General features: G+C 41.3%; 1 protein-coding gene and 1 pseudogene across 2 annotated transcripts in view; one reads left to right on the top strand and one right to left on the bottom strand.

The window, feature by feature from the left end:
• LOC149456095 (coiled-coil domain-containing protein 150-like) overlaps positions 1-25,914 on the bottom strand; it is a 68,112-nt gene that overhangs the window by 10,794 nt on the left and 31,404 nt on the right. The gene's annotated exons all lie outside the window — the stretch shown is intronic.
• Positions 333-10,821, top strand: LOC149456096 (uncharacterized; annotated as a pseudogene).

Genomic DNA, 25,914 nt, shown 5'->3' with positions numbered 1-25,914 from the left:
GTTATGATAAATCAATTGTTAATAAAAAAGAGAAGGAATTTCTGTGTCCCAAGGCCCCTCGTTTACCGGTCTTGTATATATTGCCCAAAGTACATAAAAATCCACTAAAACCTCCGGGCAGACCAATAGTGAGCGGGATCGATTCAGTCTGCTCTAGGATAGGGGCCTATATCGATCATCATCTTCAACCGTTAGTACTGCATACCCCTTCCTATTTAAGGGACACGAAGCATGTCCTAAATTCCATCAAAGATATCTCTATTCCTCCATCCTCTTTTTTGGTAACAGCGGATGTTGAGGCGTTGTACAGCAACATTGACCATAGAGATGGGATGACAGTCGCTAAACATTACCTTACGCATGAGAGCTCCTTACTCCCTCCACATATTGATTTCATACTGGAACTTCTGAATTTTGCCATGTCAAAGAATTATATGTGGTTTGACAGCAATTACTACCTGCAAGTCAAGGGAGTTGCCATGGGGGCAAAGTTTGCCCCCAGCCTGGCAAATTTGTTCATGTCCTATTGGGAGGAGGATAACATTTATGCTATGGACTGGCCTGAATTGTTGTATTATAAGCGGTATATTGATGACGTGCTCCTGTTTTGGAATGGCACGGAACAATCCCTTATTAATTTTTTCACTACCCTTAACAACAATTCTGTGAATATTAAATTATCATACAAGTTTAGCAACATTGAAATTGACTTCCTAGATCTCACTCTAATTAACACCGGTGGACACATTACTACCAAATCTTTTTTCAAAACCACCGATCGAAACAGTTTCATCCCACTAGGGAGCTGACATCACCCCAGTTGGTTGGCAGGTATACCGAAGGGACAATTCCTCAGGTTGAGAAGAAACTGTACCAACATCGACACTTACCACACGCAGGCTAATATCCTTAAAGAACGATTCCTTCAGAAAGGATATGACGGGAAGGTTTTGAATGAAACTATGGAATTAATAACCAACATGGATAGGCATGATTTATTAAGCACCCAGACGAAACCACCTAAAAATTTGGTATGTCCATTTATTACAACATTCTCTGCCCAATATAGATCCATTAAACATATAATTACTAAGAACTGGGGGATTTTGAAGGCTGATACCACCCTTGCTAAGATACTTCCGGAGAAACCCGAGGTTATCTTCCGTAAATCATCCACCTTGCGGGATAAAATAGCCCCTAATGTTGTTACCATGCCTAAATCACCTTCCACTTTGTTTGACTATACGGGCTTCTACCCATGCAACAATTGCATCGCCTGTAAATGTAATGGTATGAGGAAAAGAAAGATAGACACCTATACCTCCAACCAAACTAATAGATCGTATAACATCGATAAATTTATTTGCTGTAATAGCAGATTTGTTGTGTATTTACTGGAATGCCCCTGTCTCAAGCAATACATTGGTAAGACAACTAGGCGCCTTAGGGACCGCCTTCGAGAACATGTTAACAACATAAAGAAGGGATTTAAGGAACACTCATTGTCCCTCCACTATAGGAAACATCATCATAGAGACCCTACCAGCTTGAGATTTGTGGGCATTGACATTGTGACTCCACATTGGAGAGGAACTTGTAAAACTAGGGCCGTCTCACAATTAGAGACTAAACACATTTTTGAATTAGATACTTTATACCCTGCAGGTTTGAATATCGAACTGGATGTCAATTGTTTCATTGACAACAGTTAACCCTGCGGTGCTTGACTAATAGTTTGTGGATTTGTCCATTACCTTCGGATATTAGATATATTGCTATCCATTCTCTATTGCCAACTCACACATTTAGGCCAATTAAGCGGACCAGTTTACATCATGTTTTCAGGCCCTTATTGCGCATTGACACAGGATTATTCATTAATTCTGTCATCTTTTACATGCGCTTGTACAATTCGCATTCTGACCCTTATTAGTCCTTTTTATTGTGCTGGTGCCAACTGCACTTCGTTTTTTTTTTAATTTAATTTTATCTACTTTTTTATTCCATAATTTTGGAATTTTATCTTGCACGTTTTATATATGTTATTGTGTCATATATGGGTCTTGATCGAATCTCTGTTGACCAATTCCCATGCGTTATTTTAGTAATTTTACTATTTTGCCATTCCACCATGGTGTCCTTAACCTTATATATAGGTAATTCTCCCTACGGTGGGGGCTTGACATTACAATTGATTTACAATTGGTTTAACATCTAACCATTAACCCCGCTTCATTTGTTTGGGGCATATGGAGTTAATGGCTTTTTATTATAGCAGCACTGTCACCAGCTCTCTGTTTATCTTTTGATCTGGTTTTTATATCATTCTTCCTTTATATGCATTATTATGTATGGGATGCCCTTGGGTGGGTTTTTTTATTTAATATTGCTCTATGTTCCAACACCGGGTTCTGCAGCCATTTACCATCAGAGATTCACTTTTCTCTGTGCCAGTGGGATTGAACTGTGTATACACGGGATGATGGCATTCGCGCATGCGCTTTGAGCCTATCTCGGATAGCCGAGCTCCACTTATATGGAGCCGCTCTTCAGTGATTCTTGTTCTCTCCTGGCCCATGGTGAAATGGCATCCGCGCATGCGCACTCGGGTATTGCGGACGCACGGACTTCGGCAAGATGGCGCCGCATCAGTGCGCATGCGCGGAATACGGTATTTAGGTACGATCAAACGGTCACGGCAGCCCTATGTTCCACCTCTGAGGAAGTGCGTGCGCACGAAACGCGTCAGGTGGGACCCTAGGACGCCGTTGACACCAAGCCGCCGGTGCCACGAGGAGGCCCGGCGGCCATTTTGACATCCAATAGGGTCAGTGTGTTTGCCCATACTTGGCTATTCTTCTGTATTCTGCACCTGTGCTGCTTTCAAATAAAGTTTTAATTACTACACTATGAGTGCTCCCCTGTGTCTCCTGTGAGGAGCTTTTCCATCCTTGTAGCCCTTGGGATTCCTGTGCCAGTTCCTTTTGGAGGCTCATCTAGATCGTTATTGCTCTGACCTGCTGGATCACTTCCCACCACATGAGGGCGTAGGATCTCCATTCTTCCAAGCCATATACCTGACCAGACTTGAGTGGAGAAAGGATCTTCAGGATATATACACATATGCGCATTACCTATGCGCGTTCTGGTTAGTGCAAAATTCTACCATTTACACTGGGAAACAAGGAACACTGTTTTTTCACTGGACTGTGTTTATTATTATTATTTCTATTATCATTTTTTTCAAGACGCTGCATTTCTTCTGTTTATGTATTTTGGGACTTCTATGTGTTTTCCTATATGTTCAGCTGCTTGCATTATTTATGAGCGCTTACTATATACCACCATTATTTCCACTACATGGTATAATATGGTACTGTATGGCTGTGGAATGTGGTTGTATATCTGTGGTGTGCCACAAATTTAGGCATTTTGGTTTATGCTGCAACTGTTAAAGGTTTTTGGCATGGCTACTAATGCAGCTGCATACCAATCTTCAAACGGTATTCCTTAAGATTGAGATCTGAATACTGGGTGGGGGGCCTGTTCAAAGGTGTCTGTATCCTAATCTGCCTGTCACAGTCTTACCTGCAGATTTCTTAACTCCTTGCTGCAGTGGTTCTGCTAGATCTGTGATTTCTTTCACCTGCTGCTGGTTTCATCTATGGCTGTCACCTGCTCTACTGTGGATTTAAATCGTTTTCCTTTGTAGGATCACATTCCAGTTGCTTCCCTATATATACAGTGCTCAGCATAAATGAGTACACCCTAACAGATTTGTCAGAAAACCTTTACTTTCCTTTCGGAACCAACATTTTCTATGGGACACTATAGTACAAAATACTCCCACAAATGCGGGTGATTGATTGCAAACAGGATTTGTTAATTTGCAGACAAAAAAAAGTATTTTTCCTAACAAATTCATTCAAGACCATGTTGAAAAACTGAATACACCCTAATGAAAGTCTTCGGAGCAAAGCTAAATTTTGGACAACAAAATCCTAATTAATAAGAATTCAACTACAGGTAAGTCTAATTATTCATTAAACAGGTGTCCAGCAGGCAGTTCTTCTTCTTCTTATTATTATTATACAGTATTTATATAGTGCCAACAGTTCGCTCAGTGTTGTAAATTACAATGGGGGACAATACATGAGACAGTACAATAGCAATACAGTGCGATACACAAGGGGTTCGAGAGAAGGAGGTCTTGTGAAGAGCGGAGAGTGGGTTTTGGGTGGTATTTGGATATCAGGTCGGTGATGTAGTTTGGGGCAGAATTATGGACAGCTTTGTACATCAGTGTTAGCAGTTTGAATTTGATCCGTTAGGCAATTGGAAGCCAGTGGAGGGATTGGCAGAGGGGGGTGGCGGAAACTGAGCGGCTGGTAAGCTGGATGAGTCTGGCTGCCGTATTCAGGATCGACTGAAGTTGGGATAGCCTGTTTTGAGGCAGGCCAGTGAGCAGGGAGTTGCAGTAATTGAGTCGTGATATGATGAGGGAGTGGATGAGCTGCTTAGTAGTATCTGGGGTTAGGAATGGGCGTATTTTGGCGATGTTGCGGAGGTGGAGTCTGCATGAGTTTGTTAGCGATTGGACTTGGGGCTGGAAGGATAGATTGGAGTCTAGTATGACACCAAGTACTCTGGCTTGCGGGGTGGGCTTGATCATGGCATGGTTGGACGTGATGAAGAAGTCAGTGTGGGGGGTGTGCGGGCTGGGGGGAAGACTAGGAGCTCGGTTTTGGAGAGGTTCAGTTTAAGGAAGTGGAGTGACATCCACTCTGATATGTCGTTCAGTAGGCTAGTGATTCGGGCGGAGACTGAAGGGGTGAGGCGTCAAGAGATTTGCGTGTCGTCGGCATAGAGGTGGTAGTTGAAGCCGTGAGAGTGTATCAGTTGGCCAAGGGAGGAGGTGTAGATGGAGAAGAGAAGGGGCCCAAGGACAGAGCCTTGAGGGATTCTAACAGAGAGGGGGAGTGGGGGCAAGGTGGTAGTGTTATAGGTAACGCTGAAGGAGCGTTGTGATAGGTAGGATGAGAGCCAGGAGAGAGCGGAGTCTCTAAGGCCAGGGGAGTGTAGTTTCTTGAGGAGGAGGGGGTGGTCGACTGTGTCGAACGCCGCAGAGAGGTCGAGGAGTAGTAGCACTGAGTAGTGGCCATTATCTTTGGCGGTTAGCAGGTTGTTTGTGAGTTTGAGTAAGGCGGTTTCGGTGGAGTGTAGGGGACGGAGGCCGGACTGTAGGGGGTCGAGGAGGTTGTTGTCGTTGAGGTGGGAGCTTAGACGAGTATAGACTAAGCGCTCAAGGAGTTTGGATGTAAATGGCAGCAGGGAGATGGGTCTAAGTTTGTTCGGGTCGGTGGGGTCCAGGGAGGGCTTTTTAAGTATGGGAGTGATGTGTGCGTGCTTCAGAGGGAATGTGCCAGAAGAGAGGGAGAGATTAAAGATGTGGATGAGGGAGCGTAGGATGGAGGAGGAGGGAGATCGTAGGAGTTGTGAGGGGACAGGGTCGAGGGGGCAGGTGGTGAGGAGGGCTTCAGAGAAGACCTTGGTGACCTCCTCAGTGGTGGTGGGGTCAAAGGAGTGGAGTGTTGAGGGGGCTACTGTGTGAGGGATGTTTGATGGGGTTAGATGGATGTTAGATGGGGTGGAGGTCTGAACAGTGGTGAGGCCAAGGGGGAGGGGTGTTGAGGTGGTTGCTGTGTGAGAGTAGGTCGGTGGGGTAGAGGTCTGAGCAGCAAAGATGTCCCTGCGAATAGTGTCAATCTTAGGCAGTTGATTATAAAAGGGCGTTACTTAACAAAAAGAAAACCCCTTCCTGTTTCATGCTGTCAGCAATAGCACCACATGGAAGAGAAATGTCACAAGGCCTGAGAAAGAAAATAATTTCTTTACACAAGAAAGGTGAAGGCTACAAGAAGATCACCAAAACTTTACTTATCAGTCAATATACTGTAAAAAGAACACTGCAAAAGTGATACAAAAATGTAATAAAGATGGAACTGTAACCATCTCACAGAGACGTCTAGGCTGTCCATGGTAGTTAACACCTCAACAGGAGCGTCTTCTGATGAGAAGGGTTGAAGAAAATCACCATGCAAGCTCACTGCAGTTAGCTAAAGAAGTAGAAAGCCAAACTGGGGTGATTGTTTCTAGTGGCACAATGTGGCGTACACTGCAGAGGAATGGCATGTATGGGTGTCGTCCATGAAGGAAGCCTCTCCTAAAGCCCATGCACAAAAAAGCCTGCCTAGAATTTGCCAGGGCTCATTCTGAGAAGAAGACTACTGGGACTCTGTACTGAGTGATGGGACCAAGATAAATGTTTTTGGAACTGGTGGCTTCAAAACTGTATGGCGTCACAAAGGTGAGGAGTACAAAGAAAAATGCATGGTGCCTACAGTGAAACATGGTGGTGGCAGTGTCCTTTGGGGCTGCATGAGTGCTGCCAGTGTCGGGGAGCTGTGTTTCATTGATGGTATCATGAATTCACAGATGTACTGCTCTGTATTGAAAGAGAAGATGCTACCATCACTCCATTCCCTTGGTTGTCATGCACTTTTCCAACATGACAATGATCCAAAACACACATCTAAGGCCACTGTTGCATTTCTGAAGAAGAACAGGGTTAAAGTGATTCGGTGGCCAAGTATGTTTCCTGATCTGAACCCAATCGAACACCTATGGGGAATTCTGAAGAGACAAGTTGAGCATCACTCTCCATCCAACATCCAGGCTCTAAAAGAGGTCGTCCTTGAACAGAAAAAGATAGATGTTGCAAACTTGTTCATTCCATGCCTAGAAGACTTGGTGATGTCCTTACAAATTATGAAGGTCATACATAATACTAGATGTAGTAGTTTTTGTTGCGGGGTGTATTCATTTTTGCATGAACTAATTTTATTAAAACTGAAGATTTTGTAATCTAAGTTATATTATTAACCTTACTTTCATGTAATGAGCTAAACAATGTTCTATAAAACTGTTTTGTAAAAATTTTGGAAACTGGTCTTGTGTTCATTGAGATATTGATTAAAATGTTACTTTTCAAAAGGGGGGGGGACTCATTTATGCTGAGCACTGTACATATGTGCTCAGTTCAGTTCGCCTTACCTAAGCAACTTCACAGTTCTCTGAGCTTCTGTTTTCTTTTTAATATGTGTATTTGTGTCTGACTTCCTGTGTATTGACCCCGGAATCATCTTCTGTTTGTGCTTGTCTGCCGCCTGCCCTGACCTCGATTTGTTTCCTGTTTCCTCTTCTGTCTCCTGCCATCTGTATTCTGTACATGAAATTGGTCTCTGTATCATCAGCTGGGTGTACCTGAGGGCTGGTTCCAACTTTCTGGCAAGTCCATTCCCAGCATCAGGGGCCCTGGTGAAGAAGCAGGCTGGGGATTAGACTCTGTGCTCTGGGGAACCCTGGGTTGGTATTCTACAAGGGCTCACTACCACAGAAACCTGACACTGCCAGGTTGTATTTGTGAACCTCAGGCCTGTTTTCCTGTTTATGACGTGGCCTTTGGTCAACATCAGTCTATCTTCTCGTCATTGGCCTTCACTACTTTTGGTTTTATCCAATTTATGCAACCAGCCCTGATATCCAGCTTGTCCTAACCTTGTCTTTGCTTCACATTTTGGTACCTTATTCCAGTCCTGCCTAAACTGTTTGCTGTCCACGTAGGAAATACTGAAGGTCACATGATAGTTTCTATCTGCAGGACAAGATATTCGTAGTCATGTGCAACATTGATTGACTTTCTCATTTTGTTTTCTTCCAGAGTGACCCAAGCCTCACCTATTTTTGGTGCATAGCCCTCTGAACAAATACAGACTATCTGCATTGTCCAGCTACAGAATATATATATTGCCTGACAACAGGAGGCGTATACCAGAGGACTATTTCCAATGTCCTACAGTCTAGCAACATTTAACATTTATCAGAAAAAATGGATACAAATTCAAATTATCCACCAGCATCCCTACCTCAAGAACAAATCAAACCAGAATCATGGGAAAGAGTCCTATCACAGTCACAAAAGAAGAAAATGAAATTAAAGAATATGCATGATTATGTCATAAATAGTGATAAATCTCAAACATTTTTGCACCATGTACAAACCAAGCATCAACTACCTAAGGAAGCATGTCCATCAGGAAAGCATAAACATAAACTACCAGTAAAGAATATGCAATGTCAACCCGTAAAGGTCTATGATTATTCAGTAGTTTTCATACCCCAGGACAAAAAAAACACAGACACTGAAAGCAAACCTGACCATACCACCCAGAGCTATCTGCATGAAACAGGAAAAAGCGCTCATGATTTTCTAGGCAAAGAGAAAAAAACAACATTTTTGCACCATGTACAAACCAAGCATCAACTACCTAAAGAAGCATGTGCATCAGGAAAGCATAAAAATAAACTAACAGTAAAAAGAATGCAATGTCAACCCATAAAGGTCAATGATTCTTCAGTAGTTTTCATACCCCAGGACAAAAAAAACACAGATACTGAAAGCAAACCTGACCATACCACCCAGAAGTATCTGCATGAAGCAAGCAAAAACACTTATGATGTTGTAGGCAAAAAGAAAAAAAACAAAAAAAAACAATTTTTGCACCATGTACAAACCAAGCATCAATTACCTAAAGAAGCATGTTCATCAGAAAAGCATAAAAATAAACTAACAGTTAAAAGTAAGCAACGTCAACCCATAAAGGTCAGTAATTCTTCAGTAGTTCTTACACCCCAGAACACAAAAACCCCAAACACTGAAAGCAAACCTGACCATACCACCCAGAGCTATCTCCATAAAGCAAGCAAAAGCGCTCATGATGTTCTAGGCAAAAAGAAAAAAATGACAAAATGTAAGAAAGAGGAACACATGCCTAACCCTGCTACTACATTAAATAAAAGTAGAACCTATAAAACACGTGTGCCCAAAAAAGAAAAAATCATTCCTATATGGAGTTATCTTGTGCGGTTCAATCGCAGACCACGTGCAAAACCACACCGACGCCATCATAAAAAGGAATCTGTGTGGGCCACTAAGTGTAAGAACTGCATATTGGCATCGTCAGTACATGACATTGTTAACAGTCCGTTCACAAAGAACACAAGTGAGCGCATGCCAGTATCACAGCTGAAAGCTATGCTCAGTTCAGGAGGCAGAAACCTGATTCCAGACCAAGACTGGATGAGGTCTATGGAAAAGGAGGCCATTCATAAGTATAAACAGATTAAATCTGATTGCAAACTTAAAGTGCAGGTAAAAGATTATAAAGTAGTTAGCCATCCAGAAAATCCTTGGCTGGTGGGTTTGTGCATGTGGGCGACAGATAGACATACCAAAGAAAAATGGCCCTTGCTGGTGAAATGCTTATACAAACATTCAGCTAGCACAATATGCCATGCCAGCAAGCATCACTCCTGCTTGAGATGGAATGAGGTCAACTATACACTTCGGAGTGACCAAGCATACTACACCCAAATACAATGCCTCTTGGCTATCACAGACAAAATATATGCAGAACTATTAGTTCACACACATAAAGAAACTACTATTGTTCCAGTTTACTTTGATGCAGATTTTTGGGAAAGAACAGAGATCAGATTGCAGACATTCTTCACACACAATGTACTGCCTTACTTTAAAGACAATGGAATGAAGCAAGGAGATTCCATGGAACCTCCAGCAGCAGACGAAACCATGTGGCTTTCCTCTGAGGACTCAGTCTCTCTGGAAGACAGTCTACAGCAATACCCATCTGATCTGCTGAACCTCACTGACACTAAAGATGAAACTCTCTTGCAAAAATGTTGTTCTATAGAGCATGAGGAGATTCCAGTAGCCTCCTGTAAGTTATGTGCAGCCCTTGATGGGCATGAGAAGGAGATAGAAGATTTGCAAACACTTCTTAAGGAAACACAGGAAGACGCAGAAAATAGAGCCCGTAGATATAACCTTAGGGTCAGAGGTTTACCAGAATCTATTACAGATCTACAAGGTACCATAACAGAGTTTTTTCAAGAACTTGCACCACATATTCCAGTTGAATGTCTGAAATTCAATCAAATACATCGGGAACTGTCCTGTCAAACACCTGACAGCTGCCCCAGAGATGTCATTATCAAATTCCATTTCTACTGCGCAAAAAAACACTTACAACAAGCAGCACGTGCAAAACCGGAACTAATGTTCCAAACTCATCGTCTGCAACTATTCAATGACATCTCCCCATTAACAATTGCAAAGCGCAGAGACCTCAAACCTTACCTGCAAGTTCTACAGTCACATGGTGTGCAGTATCGCTGGGGTTTCCCATTTAAACTTTTTTTTACACACCAAGCTCGCCAATTTCAAGCTGTCACTACCTCAGATCTACGGAAATGCTTCCAAGAGCTTGGCTTCGAATTGCCCCAAATACCAACATTGTTCTAAGATTCTAAGCTCTAGGACCCCTCCTGCACCCTCTACAGTCCCGCCACAATAGCAGCTTTCATCTGTTGATGTCTGTGGTTCTCAAGCACTTTGCAAACTGAAAGCAAGGATCTTCCAGAAGATTCCAAATGGATGAGTATTCTATATACTTTACCTGAATTTTGCTCTACACCTTCTTTATTTCCTTACACTTAGAATAGGTTTCTATTCAGGTTCACTGAATTTTTTTCCATGTTGGTCTGTTGCACTAATAAATCCTGAGGATCTTCCTCATTTATGGAACATTTTTTCAGACTGTATGTAATGGTTTCCAGTAAATACAGTATACCTGTTTGATCCATTACCCGAGATGTGTTTTAAATGCTTTTATTAAGTTATATGTGCATATGTGTTATTATTTCAAATAGCTACATAGTATATTACATATACGGAGTATGTGTATATATATTTTGTGGCAGGGTGAGGCCATGCCACCATGTACAATGGCAGTCTGGGCCAGGTTTTCTACAAAACAGGCATGCTAATGACACAGGTTTGGGCCTGCTTTATCTTAAAGACAGGATTAGAGTTCAGGGCCCCACCCTCCCAAGGGGGTCAGTATGTGTTGGGAGCAGAGAGAGGTGCACATCTGCACCGTGCTGTCCATGACAGGACAGACAGAGGTCCGAGGCTGTGAAGGATGTAGCAGAAGGGAGCTGCAAGGAAAGACAAAGTCAAGCTGACAAAGGTACAGCGTTTTGTGCAGGAGCACTGTCACTGTGTGTTAGATGGTCTGGAGGACCAAGGCATAAGGCCTGAGCAGTAGAGCTGCAAAGAGAGCCAAGAGGCTTGATTATTGTTTGTTTGTTTTAAGGTGGAAACCCCTGCATGGGAATCTGTTTGATAAGAACTTTTGCTTTCTTTTAAATACAAGTAGGTAGGAAAAGCTCTGATACTTCGGGCGTGGAGTAAACTCACTGTTTTGTATTACCAATGAGCTACAAAACCTCCAAGTTGTCACTATTTATATATATATAAAATAAATGGTGCAGCGCTAAAAACTAGAGTACAGTTTATACACACAATATATATAAACATGCATGATATCACTCTGAGGGTGATCAATAAATACAAAAGTTCAGTGTAATAGTGCGGATCATGGAGAGATCCCAATTCAAGGTGAGTGGACGTCCTGATCCAAGGTGTGATGGTAGGTGTGATCACACAAATAGGTGAAAAACGCACTCACCAGATGTGCGTTTAATATACGCAATATGTAATCCTGCGTCACCAGGCCATAAAACGATCATCAGATCCCAGATCAGATTGTACCCAGATCACCATCTCAGTTCCACAGAAGTGAAGTCATCTGAAACCGCTACCAGGTATCACCACCAGTGTCCTGAGTCCTCCAGATGGGCACTGCGAATGATAGCACTCACACAGAGTGCCCAATAAGAGACCTCATAGCATGATACTGCTTTAGATGCTTTTATTCAGGGTTGGTTGGTGTGGGGTACATACAAAGATAAACCAAAAAGTTACTGACCATATGCATTCCTAGGTGGTTAGGTGTCCTGCTGCTGCTGCCCTCTGACGCGTTTCGTGCGATGCACGTATTCATAGGGTCCAGGGCTGGCCAGGACATCCTCATCAGTGCTATTTATAAATGTGAATGGCAAATTTGCCTAATACGGCCGCCATTTTCTCGGCTATCCGTGCATGCGCAGAACGCCGGCGTTGTCTTCCCACGCTACTGCGCATGCGCGAGCGATCGACGCCATTTTGTCGTGGATCGCGGATGCGATCTACAGCAGGAAGTCTCCTACAGTGCGGCGCCATTTTGTTGGCAGTGTGAAGGGATAAAGGAGCAGTATTAACTGCTCAGGATTTATACAGCCAAAAAGCCCTTACAGAGGCATCCCTGTGCAAACTGAGAAGAGAGATAGCTCACACTCCTAGGCTCAGATTCAGTGCACAGGGGATATTCTTTAGGAACCAATTATAAATAAGAAGACCTGGAAGTTGCTCAGGATTATATATATATATATATGAGACTTGACAAAGCGCATGCGCGCGAAACATGTTGTCCCAGCAACCGGCCTCTTCCTTCTAAAGCTGCGGCTCCAGCAAGAGTTCCCCCCCTCCGTCTCTCCACATTGTGGTGACGTCATCCAGGACGCTGGGACGCCGGGTAAACGTGGTCCCTGCACTGACAGGCATTCTACTCCACTGCTTCCCTCTGAGCGGACGGGCCGTCCATCTTGGAACCTGGCTTCCTAAAGCCACAGGCTGGTTATTTATTATTGTTTTACCATATGACTTATTAAAGGCACACCTCCATACAAGGTGTATTATTTTTATCACAAAACTACACAGCGCCTGGCTCTTGTTCATATATATGAATATATATATAAAAAACTGTATATTCAAATCAGGTCAAAGATTAAATCAGCATAAATATTCTCTATTAATATACAAATATAAATAGCACTACAATATGGTCAGACAGAAATGCATAAATACAATATGTGTGTACAATTTAAATTAGCAGTTAATGTATATAAATATATATGAAAACATATGGTCAAAAACTTCAATACAATCCAAAATCTCATGATTACATAATAAAACCACATGATTAAAATAATATGGTACTAAATCCATATATCACAATGAATATTTAATATTGAATATTAAAAACTAAAAATTAAAAACGCCAATTAAAAACGTCTTAAAAACGATGACGGGAAATGAGAAGAGACACTTCATTAAAATAATGATAACAGGAAATTGGCCCGATTATTGTATGCTAATAACATGTGTATGATTATATTCATAATAATATGGTATTTAATCCTAAAATATTCATAATAGTTCAAGTAAAAATCTATATATATCTATATGGACCCAAAAGGGTAGGAATAACTCATCCTTCTGTTATCTATTGTCTAAAAAGCAATTTAGATCAAAATCTATATTCAATCCCTTGGGGTGCAAGGACCCAAGTTCATAGATCCACCGCGATTCGAGCTGAGATACCGCCCGTTTTCTGTTTGTTCCTTGCCAATGGGCATTTACAATGCCTACGCCCATGAATTTGAGTGACGAGGGATCGCTATTGTGATGGATCTTATAATGCTGTGACAAGGAGTGATCTTTGTATCCCTTTTTGATGTTATTAACGTGCTCCTTCAGTCTGTCTCTAAGGCGTCTAGTAGTACGCCCGACATATTGGAGGTTGCACGGAGATTGGAGCAAGTAAACCACGAATCTACTAGTACAAGTTATAAAATCATCCATGTCATATTGTTTACCTCTCGTTGTGGAAATAAAATAATTACTCTTATTAGTATATTTACTGCATCGACAGATAACACATTTTCTGCAGGGATGAAATCCTTTTAAATTAGTGAACATAATAGTATTTTTAGGTGGATCCACTATATTGGGGGCGAACTTATTTCTGAGCGATTTCACTCTTCTGAAAATAATTTCAGGTTTCTCCGGCAATAGTGTATTTAATATTGGGTCCGATTTCAGAATCGCCCAATTTTTATTGATAATACTCGTGATTTTTCTGTGTTGTAAAGAATAATTTGTAATAAACGGACATATTTGCTTTGATTTTTGTTTAGGAATGTTGTTTAACAACAAACTTCTGTCTGATTTACCTATGGTGTCTATGGTCTGATCAAGGGTGGGGCCATCATACCCTTTTTGCACAAATTTATCCTTAATTATCTTAGCCTGTTTATAATAGGTCTCCACATTGGTACAATTACGCTTGATCCTGGAGAACTGACCTTTTGGTATATTACGTAACCAAACCGGATGGTGACAGCTATCGGTTGAAATATAGCCGTTTCTATCCGTTGGTTTGAAATAGGTTTCAGTCATTATTTTACCGTTATAATTTATTAATACCAGATCCAGAAAATTAACACTAATTTGACTGTATTCAAACACAAGCTTAATGTTTAAGGAATTAAAATTCAAGGTGGTAAAAAAATTTAAAAGGGCTTGTTCCTCACCATTCCATATGAGGAGGATGTCATCAATGTATCTACGATAAAAAGAGAGCTCGGGCCAGTCTCTCGCGTAGATGACATCCTCCTCCCATCTGGCCATAAACAGATTTTCTAAGCTGGGGGCAAACTTTGCCCCCATGGCCACGCCCTTTTCTTGCAAATAAAAGTTGTGGCCAAACCAAAAATAGTTCCTCATCATCGCAAAGTCTAATAGAGTTAAAATGTAGTTCTTATGCGAATCAGACATATACATAAAATCACAATTTTTTAAAAAGAAATCAACAGCCTCCATCCCATCCGAATGTTTTATACTTGTGTACAGAGATGTTACATCTGCCGTAACCAAGATGTTGGTTATATGCCGTTATATACTATACTGGTTGGCTTTAGTAACATGGCCAAGTACCTTGTTTGAGAATTGCATTTAGAGGCTGTAATGTCATATCTTTAAAAATACTTCATGTGTACAACCAGTGCTTAATACTAGGTTTAGTTTCTGGTTATTCATGTGCCTTTCACTCCTTTTTGAACAATTTCCTATATTAGCTTTGTTATTTAAATTTACCAAACACAATTTATGACTTTGGTTAATGTTATGTAGCTACTGTATTTTTTTCTCCTCCAACCTGCTTTAACCCTGTGATTAGATGATACGATAGCTACTGGGGGAGCTGGTTGACAGTCATCCTTCTTTATGGTCTATTCAACAGCCTTGTTCCATTATCTTATTTATGTGATATTGAAATGAACAACCGTAATACCCTGTAATATATATATATCTTTTTTTTTTTTCATTGTCCTTATAATTGGCTACTTTTTCCTCTAACCTTTATCCCTTCCCTTCCTACATTTATCCTTCCACCCCTACTCCCCTTTCCTTTTTTCACTGTACCAGCACATTCTATTATAGAGATATATAAAATTTTTGCACAGTTTTTGTAGACATGTTTTCACTTTTAAACATATATTTCTATGGACTACAGCTCATTCTAACACTATTGTGTAACACATCCCCTCATATAGTTGCGTATTTCTTTTTGAGCCCTCTAATGGTATTATATAATAATAATAATAATAAAAACTTAGTTTATATAGCACCTTTAAAGGTAGCTTCTCAAAGTGCTTTACAAAGAAAAACTTAAATACCCAGGAAGGAAAAAAGGAACAGTGCCATGAATGCTTGTCTAAACAGAAAAGTTTTTAGATTTGAATGAGTTTAGAGAAGATGACTCTCTGATGTTCTTTCGAAGTGAATTCCAGAGTTGTGGAGCATAGCGGGAGAGGGCTTTGTCTTCCATCAAGTGTAGGTGAGTAGGGGACACACACAAAAGACCAGATTTAGAGAAGAGGTGGTTATGAGGGAGGGAGTAAATTGATAAAAGCTCAGAGATATAATGGGGTGGCAAGTCGTGAAGAGCCTTATACTGTAGGTGAGCAAGAGGATCTTAATGTCTATGCGAAACCTAACTGATAGCCAGTGCAAGGACTCCAGGATAGGGGTAATATGATCACTTGCAATATACCTAGTCGGGATTCTGGCTGCAGACTTTTGTACATATTGACGTTGATTTTCAGTGGATTTAGATACACCAGCAAGTAGTGCATTGCAGTAGTCAAATTGGGGGAACACAAATGTATGGATCAACTTTTTAGCTACAGTGTATGATGGCATAGGACGCAGCCGAGCAATGTTTCTCATGTGGAAAAAAGATGTTCTGACAACATTTTGCACATGTGGATCAAAGGTTAAACTAACATAAAAAATCACCCCTAGAGTTTTACATTTAGACTGAAGCTCAAATACAGTGCCATCTATAGGCTACTAGGACTGGCCTTACATAATTGATGGGGGGTGCCAATAAACATGACTTCAGTCTTGTCACAGTTTAATTGAAAGAAAGTTTATATCACAAATACAATTAGATAGGAAAGAAGTAGAATTCCGGTTTAGTGTGGATGTATATCTGAGTGTCATCAGCATAGAAGTGATAATTTACCCCATGTAATATAAGCAGTTGCTCAAGTGGAAACATGTAAATGATAAAAAGTAAGGGACCCAAGATTGAATCCTGAGGAACACTGTACTTGACTGGACCAAATCAGACTGGAATCTGCCAAGAGAAACAAAGTGACAATGATCAGTAAGATATGACTTAATCCATTTCAGAGCCAATTCTGAAATTCCAAATATGGTTTCAAGGCGAGAGAGCAAAAGATTGTGGTCTACAGTATCAAAGGCAGAACTAAGATCCAGTAGAATAAGAATAATTAGAGAGCCGGAATCAGACGCTAACAGAAGGTCATTAACAGGGGCGGACTGACCATTTGGAAACTCGGGCACTGCCCGAGGGCCCGGGGGCAGTAGGGGGCCCCATGAGATGCCCCTGGTACCTTTTTCATAGGCTTTTTTGAGTTTGGGCCAGGACACAGGGACCCCATGATCCCCTATTGCCCGGGGGCCCCTTGAGTTGTCAGTCCGTCCCTGGTCATTAATGACTTTGACCAAGACAGTTTCTGTGCTGTGCTGTGCAGTTGCTGAACACCAGATTTGAGGGCTTCAAATAGGCTGTTTAAAGTCAGGTGGTTATCTAACTGAGATATCACAGCCCGCTTAAGGATCTTGGCAAGGAAGGGTAAGTTAGATATGGGGCGAAAGTTTTTTAAATTGTCCAGAAAATTAAAGTGAATCAGCAAATTCACTTAAGAAATCTCTACAAGACTTGGGTGGTTGATAAACAGTAGAAATAACAGATGAATGGGGAATAGAGGTCTTGGGAACAGGGCATTCAAAGGAAGAGAAAAAGGATACGTTAACAGGGGATTAAGTGTACTGCAAGCTGTAAATAACAATTATACCTCCACCTTTGCCCAAGAGATGTGGGAGGTCAAACAATCCATACCCCAGAGGGATGAGCTGGTTGAAAAGGATGGCATAATTTTGTTTGTGCCAGGTTTTACTTAACCACAGAAAATCCAACTTATCTACAATAAAGTTCAAAATAAGTAGAGCCTTGTTATTAGCAGAGTGCTGATCTGGACTTCCTTGGAGAATCTATGGGAATGAGAGTGGAGTTGGCATGTCAGTGAAAGTAGACTTTTGAGGTTAGCACCAGTCTTGCAACCTTATGCTGATAAGCAAGGATTGAGACAGCACAGGTACTTGAAGGGAGGAGATGGCATCCAGTGCCACAATGCATGTATCTCTTTCCAGTATTCTGGCAAAGGTCATATGCACCTTTAGCCAAGATCTAGTTCTGCTTTAGTTGCAGGAATTGCAGTGCAGTGTACCTGAGCAGCATGACTGAGAGGTCTGGGTACAGTAATGGAAAAATGTCCAGTTGTTCATAATGCATTGCAAGGAAATAGGTCTGATGCAGGGCAAGGAAAGAGGTCCAGTAATCCAAGAATGATTCAGAGGTGAGACAGCAGCATCAAACCAGCACAATCTAGGGCAGATTGTGAAACAGAGGTCCAGTGTAGGGCAAGAAAAGAGGTCCAGTGATCCGGGGGAAGATTCAGAAGTGAGTCAGAAGATTGTGAAACAGGGAGCAGTCACTTATTGTAACAGAAACAACCCAGACTGCGCTTAAGTTTGTCCGTTAGAATACCGCTTCCTGTCCAAACACCGACAACAGACACCACAGCCGACCATACAAGACTAGACGACACCAGTCTTGAAGTAAACCAGGAGGTAGACTAGTTTATTTGAACACAGATGCAAGATATATACACTCAGGGGACCATCCCCCCCTCCCTGCATAATGACACAGGGCGGGGCAATCTACATTTAGTAACAAGACACACACAGGTATTCAAACTTCACACCAGCAGACAGTCTCATCAGGAGGGAGGGCTGCTGGAGACACCCCCCCCCCCCACTAAGCTAATACACATAAACACATACATCCCATAATAGTTTGCTCCCAAACAATAGAACAATGGGATGCAGCCACATAACATTAAACAATCAACAACCCCCCACCCCAATATTAGGACAGATCACCCTGTACCCCTAACAGGCACAGGGTGATTTACACATAAGAGGGATATGGGGAGCTGAGATAGGGGTCTCCCCACCTCTCCAAAGTGAGCTGGGTTCCATAGGCCCCCCACCCAAAGTGACTCCCGTCACACTTATAAAGAAACAATCCCAGAGAACCAAGAGATTAGAGAACTCAATCCAAGGAATCTAAACATTTGATAAATGAATCCTAGTAGTCAGAATTTAAGAAAAAAAAATAGTAAAAGTTGAAAAGAAAAAAATTTAAAACTGTAATTGGTGTGAGGAACAGCCAGCATTCCCTCCACAACCAAGAGGAGTGCTATTGAATTTGGCTCAAGTGGGTTCTTGCCCTGCCCCCCAACCCCCATATTAATACCAGTGTTATACTTTTAGTATGCACTGCTGTCAGATCCTTTAGTGTGTCTTTAGACACACAACTCATATTTATAGCCTTACTGAAGATTTGCTTGTCTATTTTTCCTTGTTCTTTTTCTTTCTCACCCTACTTGTTTCTCGGACACTTTCACTAAATTCCCTTTGTGCCTTCCCTATGTCCCTTAGGGTCAATTCTTATATGTTTATATTTCACAGCTTTTGGAATGGCTCCTAACTAGCTACCAATGAATGTTCAAGGCCTGAATTCACCCCATAAATGTGCCGAAGTCTTTTAATAGCTCAGAAAACACTGAGTGAACATAGCACATTTACAAAAGACTTGCTTATCTTCCTTTTCAAAACCAACATATTTTGATGTCAAATATCCCCACAGTTTTCAAGTCAATGCCTCTACAAAACAGCAGGGCACATTGATTGTATTTCATAAAAATACCCCTACTGTAATTAGCAAATAGATGAACCTGAAGGTAGATACCTCTTCCTTCAAGGCACTTTACAGGATATGGAACTCATTATTCTCATGTGCTATGCTCCCAAAGTCAACCCTAGTTCCTTCCTGTCTCAAGTCTGCTCGCTATTGGCATGTCATCAGAAAGAGCTTGTCATGTTAGGTGACTCACCTTTGATCTTGAATGTAAAACTAAGTAAGTTTTCTTCTGATTCAATACTTCTTTTCACAGACTTCAAAAGATTTAATAGATGCCCTAGTCAGGGCTGCTGATAAGGGGGTACTACTGCTCCACGTTCTCCTCCTCTCCCTCCTGTCAGCTTTCACCTGCTGCAGGGGGGAGCTACAGGGCATTGGTTTCAATACATGGCACCCCAGCTGCCCCTCCTCTCAAAGTTCCCCTTTCTTCTGCTGCCTGATCCCTCCTATGTGCTTTCCTAAATCTCTCCTTTTAGGATGGAGAGTGGGGAAGGGTCTGGTAAATGCGTAATTTACTAACCCCTTTCTTTTCTGGATGAACACAATGAGTGATCGGTAATGATCACTAACTGTGCTCATGCATAACTGAAGTATGTTAAACTGTGTTTACTATGCTTCATTTTGTGAAAGAACAAGACAGTGCAGGCATATTCCTATTCATTCATTCTGTGCAGCTGGGGCTGCAGAGACATAGATTGAGGACTGTATCTCAAAATTGAGACATCGTGGGGTTTATTTACTAAAGCTGGAGAGTCCAAAATCAGACTCCCTTCTGCATAGAAACCAATCAGCTTCTAACCTCAGCTTGTTCAATGAAGCTTTGGCAATGAAACCTGGAAGCTGATTGGTTTCTATGCAGAAGGGAGTCTGATTTTGGACTCTCCAGCTTTAGTAAATAAACCCCCAGGGGTCTGTTTAGACTTCTATTATTTCACCAAAGCAACCAACAGGGCTGTTTAAAAAATGTAAAAAACCATAAACAATAAAATTGTAAAAATAATAATAAAAAAATAAACTTATAAAAATAATTAACCGCTTCCCAACTGCCCTATAGCAGAAATAAGTGCTTAGCTGCTACTGATAGTGCGCTCACTTATTTTTATATACTGATGCTTGGAATAAACTTCCAGCAGAGGTAGTGAGCCAGTCAACAGTAAGTAGCTTCAAAGATGCGTGGGACAAGCATAGATCTATACTCACACAAAAAAGTTAACAAAAAACTATTTTTATCTAAAAATTGAAGGTGTGTGAACAGGCACAGACATCTATTATATTCCTTTATGATTATATAAAATGACTTCTTTCACGAGGGCTCTGCCAACAAATACTTTTATTCTGGTCACAGGTCAATAGATTTTTTGATTTGGCCTTATGCACAATGTCCCAAGATGTGCTTACTGGGGTTACCTCCATTCTAAAAAAAACTAATGAGACTACTATATTTTTATGCAAAAACATATTATTGACATGGAAATGTTCTTCTGCAGCGTCTTTTCCTGAATGGAAAAACTGAATTAATACTGCCCTTCCTGTATACTATCTTGCACATATAATTAGAGCTTGCCCTAAACAAGTTGGAAAAAATCTGGGGACATCATGGACAAGTTCTATTGCTTACTACTTACCCCTCTATGGGTAATCTGGGGGACTACATTATTACCTATGTATAATTTACTCTGCTGTATTGTACTCACCATGGCTATTTATCTTACTCTTACATTTCTGAAGGACAACAGTTTATGAAATATATTATCTGCATTGTTATGTATTGTGCCTGTTTGTATACCTTAAACTCAATAAACAGCATCTTTAAAAAAACACATACTGTGTCTCTTCTGCAATTAAAAATCCTTTCAAAAAACAAAAAAGGAAAAATGGACATACTTAATTTATGAATTAAAATGACAAAGAAACACACTTGGAATAAAACAACCCCCACTACAAAACCCTTAAACAATCATGTTCAGGGACCTATAGGATTCATATATCGTATTTTACATTTAAAAAAGTTTATCGTAAATTCCTACTGAGAGATCTCAGGAAAACAGGGACAGCGATAGAAGTTAGAAAGGTGGCCACAAAGAATATACATTTTCCAGAATGCTGGTTAGAAAGGTGGCCACAAAGAATATACATTTTCCAGCATGCTAGATAATTTTTTCAAAGTCCTCCATAAACAGTATCTGGTTATCAAAGATACTGTATGTACATAGACTTTTGTGCACAGATTTTCCTCAACAGGTACACTCCAGTTAATTAACAGGTCTGATTAAATCTGTCTTGTTTGGGGGCTGTTCAATTGCATTTGCATCCTAGATTCCATACATAGACAAAATTGAATAATGTGGCTGTAATCAAGCAAGTAGATCCAAAAACAACACAATGTGGTCCAGAGGAGGTGACAGTGATGATAGTAACAGACTCATAGGGGCATACGTTGCCCAAGGTTTACTTCATATAATTGTTGGCCTCCCTCACACTAGCAATTCATGTTGTTCAAAAGGTATCCATATTGACTCTTTAGCTTGATTCCTCACCATATGGAATATTTATATACCATGAGTGTGCGTGTGTGTGTATATGTGTATATATATATATATATATATATATATATATATATATACACTGTTTAGCCCAACTGTGAAATAGGGGCATATAAAATAGCAAACGTGGCTTTCTAATACTTGTAACCATATCCAACCACAGCGAACTTAATGTCCCATAATGCCTTGAGAGTGATATTCATCAATCTTGTAATAAATCCATAATAGCTCCCGTCATGACCTGCACAGCCTGACCAGTTTTGCCGGACCCACCCGGCTGCATCAGAGGCATCTGATGCATCTTGGGCATCTTGGTGACCCCTCCACCAAGTTCCTATCCAGAGACTCCTTCCTCTGCAGAGACAGGCCCTGCATAACTTGTTGAGCCTACTCTTCAGCTAGGTCCCACTTTTGAAGACTTCCTCCCCATTGAGCCTGTGATTGGTGGCTTCCAGCAGGTCCTAGTGGTCACTTTCTCTCTCCCCAGGACCTGCTGGAAACCACCGATTGGGTGACAGAGTCCTATACACCAGTCAAACAAGTGAACACTGACATTACTGCAAAGTCTGCCACTTTCCTGCACACAGTTGCGAACATTGCATATAGTTAACACGTGTTGCGGCCTAGTTCCCCCAGCTGCTACTATTGAACACATTCATGAGAGCTGACCACAGTGTATGCCTTCTGCAGGCCAAACCACATTATTGTTCCCTTAACCATCGGCCTTCCCTCTTAAAGGAACCTCTACCACCATTTCCATTAGTTACTGCAGCCCAGAGAGGAGTTGCCCTTTGCCAGCAAGTGCTTCTGCCAATTTCTGACACCTTTTTGCCTAAAATTTGCAACTTCCTCAGTGGATCAATGGGACACCACCATGTCAAGTGCCACTTAAAGGGATAATACTTGTCCTTACTTCTTCTTTTCTTTGTATTAATCCTTTGAGGGACTGTCACCTTCATCTCTTCCCACTTAAAAGGTCTGGATCATTGTAGTGCACCAACTGGGCCCCAATGAGCGCACAGAAGATTCCTCACTGCATTTAAAGAGACGTTGACCACCCTAGTTAAAGAGCTCTTTCCTATCTCAGATTTAAACCTTGCCATCAGATCCCAAGGGCCCAAAGTGAGCTAGTTCAAACTTTGATAGTTTTCCTTGCTCACTGGGGATTAGACACACCCCAGGTTGAAGGCTTTGAGTTAACTTCTGAATAGCAGGCCTGCTAACACTCTTTGAGATTTTGCTGTATGTGTTTCTTTGCTTAGAGTGACAATTTATGTTACATACACATACTGTATACCACTTTATTCTGCTTAACTGAGCTTACAGTCAAGTTTAACCACTTGCCTACTGGGCACTTTCACCCCTTTCCTGCCCATGTCAATTTTTCACGTTCAGTGCTTTTGCACTTTGACTATTGCGCGGTCATGCAACACTGTACCCCTATGAAATTTTTACCATTTTTTTTGAGACATATAGAGCTTTCTTTTGGTGGTATTCACACAGGGTTTTTTTATTTTTTTGCTAAACAAACGAAAAAATACCAAAAATGTAAAAAAAAATGTTCTTAGCTTCTGTATAACATTTTGCAAACAGATACTTTTTCTCCTTCACTGATGTGTGCTATTGAGGCTGCACTGATGGGCACTGATAGGCTGCACTAATAGGCAGCACTGATGGGCACTGACAGACTGCACTGAAGAGGAGGTACTCATAGATGGCACTGAAGGTCACTGATAGACGGCACTGACTGGTGGCAATCATGGGCTCGGATGGGCACTGACTGGCGGCACCGATGGACACTGTTGGGGCTGCATTGATGTTTTCTTGGGGCTGCACTGATGTCCTCTGATGTGTGAATACACTTGCCGATTACAAGCTCTCCTCACAATGTGACAGCTGGAGGAAAGTGCAGCTGATGACCGTCAATTCTATTTACATTGTGATCAGCTGTGTCATTGGAGGTAGAGAGGTAGACATTGAGATAGAGAGATAGAGGTAGAGATGTAGATTTAGATAGAGATAGAGAGAGGTGGAGGTAGAGACAAAGACAGAGACAGGTAGAGGTCGAGGCAGAGGTGGAGAAAGAGAGAGGTAGAAGTAGAGATAAAGATAGAGAGAGAGAGGTAGAGATAGAGAGGTGGAGGTCAACTACGAGGTCTAGAAATAGGTGGAGGTGGAGGTAGAGGTATAGAGATAGAGGTACAGATAGAGATAGCTAGAGAAAGGTGGAGGTAGAGATGTAGATAGAGAGATACAGGTAGAGATAGAGAGGTAGAAACAGAGATGTAGATTTAGATAAAGATAGAGAGAGGTATAGGTGGAGGTAGAGATAGAGAGGTAGAAATGTAGATTTAGATAGAGAGGTGAAGGTAGAGATAGAGATGTAGATTTAGATAGAGGGAGAGATAGAGATAGAGACAAAGACAGAGACAGGTAGAGGTGGAGAAAGAGAGAGGTAGAGATAATGATAGAGAGAGAGAGATAGAGATAGAAATAGATAGAGATATAGAGATAGAGAGAGGTGGAGGACGAGGTTGAGAGATAAAGATCAAGGTAGAGCTGGAGGTAGAGAGTTGTAGAGATAGTGTAAGGGATTTCCAGCAAGAAGAATTGCAATCGGGGACGCGCATGCGCATAGGAATTCCCGCAGAAGAATTGCTGGTTGTGTCCCTATGTACTCTAGCTCTACAAAAGAATTGTACAGTAAGGCAGCCCATAGATGAGTCTGAATACACAGATAAGCAAAGCCGTCTATAGCCTGTGGCACTGATCGAGACTTGTACAACCTTCCTGCCCATACATGGATCAAAATTCAGCTGGTTCATCAGAGAATTTCGATCCATGCGTGGCCGGCTTAAAGAATATGTAAACCCAGCATTTCGTATTCCTGATATGTGTCTTCAGCACAATGTACTTGTATGAAAAAGCATCATGTTCTCTTTTTTTTGCTTCCTTTTGTTTAAAATCCCTGGTGTTCCTACAGTTTTCTTATTAAAAACTGACCACACTAAACAGAACACACCATGGTCAGTTCTCTAGCTGTGCTGGGAACTTAGTGTGCTCTCCTCCAATGATCAGTCTTGTCCTGCCCCTTTACCCCACACAGCCTTTTACTGGGAAGAGCAGTGTGCTTCTCTTCCCCTAGCTCTTATGCAGCAGAGGGGATGTGATCACTTATAATGGGGGGTGGGGGGGGGACAAGTATTTATAATGTTTTTATATCTATACACAAATGTTTTGCCTTTACTTGCTATTTTAAACTGAATGGGTTGTTTTACAAGGTAAGGGTTTGTAATCACTTTAAGTGCAAAGTCCTAATTGCACACAGAAGGAAACGGGAGACGCTGGAAGAGTTGCCACAACAAGGAGTTGTTGGGGACAACATTACTAAGAAATCATCGCCTACAACACAAAGCCTTAGCTGACTGAATCAAGGGGCTGTAACATTGATGTGTTAAAACATGAAGCAACTCTTAAGTGATGACCTGGTTGAGGTCCAATGTCACTAGAATAATGGGGTTTCTCATGCAAGAGCCTGGTAAGAAGAGTGTACAAGAGAATTAAAGTGCCCCCTTGCAAAACCCCAGAAAAGCACCAAATTAGGTAGTAGTAGACTGATGCCCTAATCATTGCCATAAAACAGTGGGGTTTATCTGCAGTGTGACTAAGAAGTTCTACTGTAGTAAAGAGGACTGTGCTTTCCAACTGAGAGTTTGCATGACATCTGGCGTAGACATAATAATTGTCATTTGGTGTTTAGGTTTAATTATAAGGGTCATAGATATTTGTATTATGGATCTTAAAATTGCAAAAATGGCCAATACATGTTCTGGTTTGAGCTAATTTTTAGTGCAATACAGAGAGCAGGAACAACTGTCCTTAAAGCAAACCAGAGCTGTCATACCTTCAGGATGAAACAATAATTTGCCTTCAAACGTGTGCAAATGTCAGGAGTTCTGAGGGAACTCTGTTTTACCTGTGCATCTTGGAAAGTGAGAAGCCAAAAACAAAGTAATACTGATGTGAAAGTTAAAGCGGTCACATGACAGATCAGCCAAACTAGGCCTGGTTTGAACACAAATTGCATAGAA

Source organism: Staurois parvus, unplaced genomic scaffold (assembly GCF_062004578.1).
Source record: "Staurois parvus isolate SC_StPar_1 unplaced genomic scaffold, SC_StPar_1.0 ptg000376l, whole genome shotgun sequence".
Classification (NCBI taxonomy): Eukaryota; Metazoa; Chordata; class Amphibia; order Anura; family Ranidae; genus Staurois; species Staurois parvus.
Note: the sequence above shows the minus strand (reverse complement) of the source record. Positions and strands in the feature narration are given on the sequence as shown.